General features: G+C 36.4%; 1 long non-coding RNA gene across 9 annotated transcripts; it reads right to left on the bottom strand.

Moving 5' to 3' along the window:
• Positions 1-244: 244 nt before the first annotated feature.
• On the bottom strand, positions 245-4,603 carry LOC110897475. 9 transcript variants are annotated; one of them, XR_004877601.1, is made up of 6 exons: positions 4,506-4,603; positions 3,961-4,219; positions 1,315-2,842; positions 770-888; positions 565-665; positions 245-505 (listed from the first exon to the last, which is right to left on the bottom strand). It is a non-coding gene; the product is annotated as an uncharacterized LOC110897475 (long non-coding RNA). The 9 variants fall into 9 exon arrangements; XR_004877600.1 differs by having other exon boundaries at positions 3,961-4,190; positions 4,279-4,585; XR_002568676.2 differs by having other exon boundaries at positions 770-917; positions 1,315-2,442; positions 2,803-2,842; positions 3,961-4,583.
• Between the last annotated feature and the right edge of the window lie 1,397 nt (positions 4,604-6,000).

The raw sequence follows: 6,000 nt of genomic DNA, 5'->3' as shown, positions 1-6,000 counted from the left end.
ATTGAGCAATCTCAAGTGAGTACATAGACCCCTCTTTTACTGTTTTTCAAACGTTTTGGGGTGAAACACATGTGCCTACTTGTTACATTTGTGCTTTCCATGTTTTCACATCATATACTTACTACGAGGTTATATACCCGTGAGTTTCACGGGTTATGGGTTGTGTTAAAAAATTATATTACAAAAGAAATTTTTTTATATGATTTCTTATAAGTGGATAACCATTCATGTTTGACAAACGTTATCAACAAAAAAAAATGTACCATACCATAAACACATAATCACACGGGATGCAAATGAATGTGGATGGTTTTTTTTGTTCGGATCATCCAACTTTATTCATATAAAATAAACACTACAACTACATTATTGGTCTTCTTCATCATAGACTTTCCTTTTACCTTTGTTTGACCCATTGGTGGTTCACGCCCATTACATCCACAATCTCTTGCAATGTCTAGCTAAAATTCATGCTCTTTTTACCCATGATATCGCAATCTTGAATCTATAAAAAAGACTTTATTAACTAAAATTTTATAAGAATTAATAAGAAACTTTACTAACATTTGTGGCTTTGTTGAACTTTCCAAACTCTTTCGGGTCATCGCGGGTATCTTTGAAAGTTCTTCAGGATCCAACTTTGTCGGTGCCAAGTCGGTGGCTACCTAATTATCAATGGTAAACGTTGGAAATGTACATACAGAATTTGTGAGTCTAAAAGGCCAAGATTATCAAATCAAAAATTATAACAAATCATTGCTCTTCGAACCTAGGGTATCAAATGGTGTCACATGGAGGGATGTACCAGCCGATTTTCAGTAAAAAAAAGTAATTGAATCAAACCTCCATAAATCCTTAGCATGTACTTGCTTATTGGTCCAACCACATCTAGCAGCATCAAATAGATGGTTATACAGCTTGAACATGAAAAAAAATCAAATTATTTACCAAATATATCCAAATTGAAGAAAAACGTAAAAGTAATTTAAGGTGAGCATTACACCAAACACCTGCTGTGCAGAAGTTGTTTGTTAGGCATTAATTACATCTAACCCTCCCCTTTTATTTACCTGTGAGCTTCACGGGTTGTTGGTTGGTTAAAAAATTTATAATACATATATAAACATTAAATTAATGTAACCTTTGAAAGCTAATAGATCATAATGTTGGCTCGATTGATATTGAAGACTGGACTAAATATTTTGGTTTGCCAACCCAACTATAGTTTTAGTGAGATGCCATATTCATGTTTCCTTAATGGGAGCTATGTGAAATTAAAATAATCTTTATCCTAATAATCAAATAATCAGGTACCTAAGCAAGCGAAAACTCATCATCTTCAACTATCCACTTGCCACCGGTAGCAGTTGTAGGAACCGACGCATGAGACGAATGGGCTGATTTAGCGATAAGAAATGCAGAAAAAATCATCATTTCGAGTAAAGCCATAGCAGCAGGAAGCCAATTCTGCATAACGTGGTTCATTAATTCTTTACCCATCAAGTCTTTCTCTTCGGACTTCATGGTAACACCTAGCTTAGTCAACATAGGCCACAACTGATCTTTCTGGTCATTCATTCACGTGTTAATAATTTGTTTAATCGGTTCTTAAAAGAACTGAACAAACCCACGTTTGCACGTTGCAGAGTCGGTGCTCTTAGTTGTCCACATTTTGGTATCGGGTCAAAATGGTTCTCTCCCCAAAGCCCTTCCATCATTTTCGCCTCGTCAACACAGCGCAAAGTTCGTTAACGTAAACGCCCACCGGTGCAACCCAGCCGAGAACACAACGGTACCTTTCTGGAATAAACCATGACATCACCGAGAACCAGGTCTTCGTATGTGGCCATGATCACATTAGCGTTTTCGATAACCCATTGAAAAGTTTGATACATTTTTTCACCGTAAACTTGAAGCTCAAGGATACATCTGTCCATCTTTTTGACGATTAAAACGGGTTGAATTCTTTCTCCGAGAGCTTGGCGAAGGGCGGTTTCGGTTTAAGCACAAACACCCTCGATACAATCGACCACAACCAGTGCACCATCGGTAATACGTAGAGCAGCGGTGACTTCAGAGGAAAAGTCAACATGCCCAGGTGAGTCAATAAGGTTGATTAGGTATTCGTTCCCGTTACATTCTCCTTTGAAGCTTTTTAAAGCTTTGTCGCTCATCTCATAGTCAAGTGAGATACCAGTGAACTTGATGGTGATACCACGTTCTGCTTCATCGGCACGGGTATCGGTCATACGAACATCACCAGATACTAATGAGCTTCTATTTAGTAAACAACCTTCAATAACAAACACTGACCCAATTCAAACAGATAGTACTTTAGTAAGCAACCTTCAATATTCTCGAACTTTCAATAGTTTTCGCACAAAATCTCAAATAGAGTGTCAGCAAGTTATCAATGCCACCAAAACACAATAGATATGTTAACTGCAAATGCATACGAACCAATTAATTTCAGTAACCAAATATTGTTTGGGTCAGGTCAGGTGGAACAGTTAAAAACTATCCTGAATTAACTATGTTGTTTAGTATTTTAGGTATATAAAACAGTTTATAGGTTGCGCTGCTTTACAGGTTAAAAAATGGTCATTTTGGCATTTCAGCCACACTTTATGGAGATCAAAGTAAATTAAGTTTGTTAGGGACAATAGTCATCATCATGATATGCTTTTAACTAAAGAAAAATTGTAAGGAATACTGCAAAAGCATATATGAAGCCTCTATACACGTCCCATTTCTGTAAAGAATGCCATATGTACACTAACTTTAAGATTTCTTAGTCTATACCGCTAAAGTGCAATTTTAATCCAACCTTGGAAGTTTTAATCTGCAATCATAAGAGAAGTAGGTTATATTGAGACAACCAAAATATATATAAACAAGAAAGCAACAGACTTTGCACAAAAACACCAAATCTTTTAAGTAGACTCCTGTGATTCATAATTTAGTACTTTGCACATTAACTTTTCATTGTTCTATAGCTGTTAGTCAGATTAGTCATGTAATCAAAATTTACCCCAAAAAATCACAACATAGTCGCATTTTCGATCCATATCATATACATATGATTCCAATCAAATCCATAACATATACATATGATTAACAAAAAAAGCCAAATATACTATTATATAATCCAAAAAATCAATAGAACACATGAACAAAGCACGAAAAATAGGGAAAAAGTTAACCAAATGCAAAACTAATGAGAACTAAATGATGTAGCCAAAATAGCTTGAAGTAGGGATGAGCATTTGGTACCGGGTACTGGTACTGAAGCAGTATATTCGGTACCGACCCATTTTCTCCATTTTTCGGTACCGGTACCGTGGTACTTACGGGTAAAACGCCGGTAAATACCGGTACCGTATCGGTACCGAATCGGTGTATTCAGTACCGCTACCAGTACCACTTTCTCCGTTTTTCGGTACCGGTACCGGTTCGATACCGAGCGGGTACCATGCTCATCCCTAGCTTGAAGTATAAACAAAAGACAACATACTCAAATTGATCAAAAACTAAAAAAAATAACTTCACTTCACTAATTCAACAAAATAGAATATGTTTAGGTTCTTATATTTTTCTACTTGTTTAGGTCAGACAAATGCCATAAGATTTTGATAGTTGAATTTGAGCAGAATTAAGATACGCAGACATTCAATGTAAATGAACAAACTAAATGATATAGTAATCATGTTAAATAAAAGTGGATGCTGATCTAACAAATGATTCAATAGTATAATGACAGAAACACATATAGATGAATATCTCACAATCAGATAGATTGAAACATGAGCTCAGTGAGCCTTCATAAACATAAAACACCGAAATCATTCATGAGCACATTCAGGTGTTTGCTTCAGTTTCAATAATACATATATAAAACAATTAACAGAGGTTGATTAGATTAACAATAAAAATCATAGAAGGATGAACATAACAACATACCTACGGTTATCATTGATGAATCGGTGAAGAACGAAAAAAGCATTTTTGTGATTTGGGGATTCTGGAGTTCGACAAAAGTGAGGTTGTGTTCTATTATAATATATAAGTTCCAATTGTAAAATCCAGTGACCCGAACCATAAAAAAAGAGAAGGCCTCTTCCCGCTAAAACTGATTCCATATCTGCTTCAGTTAACTTGGAGACGAAGGAGCACCAGATTTCCATACAAATCTACAATTAGTAACGCAGAACACCATCAACTGAAAAATAAGAAAAATTAAATGGATTAAGAAATTGTCAAAACACATCAAATCCATACACAAAACGCAGATCAAAGAACGATCTACACGAGCATGTAAACGAAATCGTCAAAAACAACAAAGAAAAACGAAGATCTGAAGAAAACGCGTTGGGAAAAGGGTTTTTGAAAAGATGAAACAGGGGTGGTCTCGTCTCTCTCTCTTTCTCTGGGTTTTGGAATTTGTCCATATTTGGTTTGGTGATAATGAATTTGAATTTTGAATGAGATAACTTATTCGAGGAAACCTGCAAACACATAGGCTTCTGGTGTAAACCTGCAGGAAGAGAGAAAGAGAAGTTTGGTGATAATGACTTTATGTTTCTAAAAAACAGAAAATCTGAGGAAATGACACATAGGAAAAAAATGAAAGGTGAGGGCTTGTAATGTTGACACATAGGAGAGAGACAAGGGAGAGGGCTTAGAATTGTGCCACCTAGGATTTTGATACATTGATTTATTATATTAGGAAGATGTTAATTAGTACATTTATAGTACATGATTTCATTACATTGTTTTGCTATGTATGTTAACTTGGCATACTAGCGCATTGATTTACATTACTTTACTGCTATGTGTGTTGACTGAGCATGCTAGCACATTGATTTACATGACTTTTCTGCTTTGTATGTTAACTTAGCATACTTAGTGCATTGTTTTCATATAACATGTTTACATTTGGTATAACATTTGGTTTGTATAAATGGGACTTATATACATGTCAAACCCCCAAAATCCACATGCGGAGTATCACCGCTTGGAGGCGTGACTGACCAGGATCAAGCCACCAATCATATTGAACAATACCATTAAGTAAATAAAAACCAAACCCAATATAATTGGTGTTTCAAAATAAACCAAACATGTTTAAGAAATCAGCGGAAGCATAGTATTGTGTAAATAACCAAAACATAGTTTAGAGTTCAAATATTAAGCCTAGGACATAACAGTCCATATCCCACAATGATCACACCTCCCTGTGCAAGCTCCAAAAGTACCTAACGACCTGCAAGGCATGTAACAACGAGTCAACAACAAAGTTGAGTGAGTTCACGGTTGGTTGTTTAGTTTTACCAATTTGTTTTGAAATCATAAGTTGTTTCGTAAACCACGAGTTAACCAGTACTTTTGTTTCCCAAACCATAACCATAATCAGTGGGGGGCTTCCCCATGTGAACCACTAGACTGTTACCATATCGACAACTGACGAACAATAGTTGTGCCCTACGTCAATGTCTATCATCATTGACAGTTTGCCATGATCCACTAGTACACGCCCGTTCGAACGACACGGTGTGAGGTTTGTCAAACCTAATAACGCTATTAACTAATGACCCGCTCGCCATTGGCCTCGGCGATTAAGTCGATATAAAATGAGGGACTTATTGATAGAGTTTTGTCTAGTAAGTTATAAGGTTGTTGTCCTACCCAAGGAGGACGAACGTACGTATTCTACCCAAGGAGATTACGCAGGATTAATGTTGGCATCCTACCCAAGGAGGTTGGCCGTACATATCCTACCCAAGGAGGATATGTAGGTTCCGTTTTAATTCTTTAACCCATTCCCAAACCACCGGGAATCCCATGCCTTGTAGAAAGTGTGAACTCACCTTGGTTTGCTCGGTATGCTAAATTACGTGCTCACAATTAATCAGTCAAGGCCTATAGTGTGCACGTATACACAATCAGTTCATGTTCGCATTGTTTTCACATAAGTTAGAATCATAGAATGCATGCAAGGTA

Source organism: Helianthus annuus, chromosome 13, assembly GCF_002127325.2.
Source record: "Helianthus annuus cultivar XRQ/B chromosome 13, HanXRQr2.0-SUNRISE, whole genome shotgun sequence".
Taxonomy (NCBI): domain Eukaryota; kingdom Viridiplantae; phylum Streptophyta; class Magnoliopsida; order Asterales; family Asteraceae; genus Helianthus; species Helianthus annuus.
This window is presented reverse-complemented; position numbering and strand designations above follow the sequence as displayed.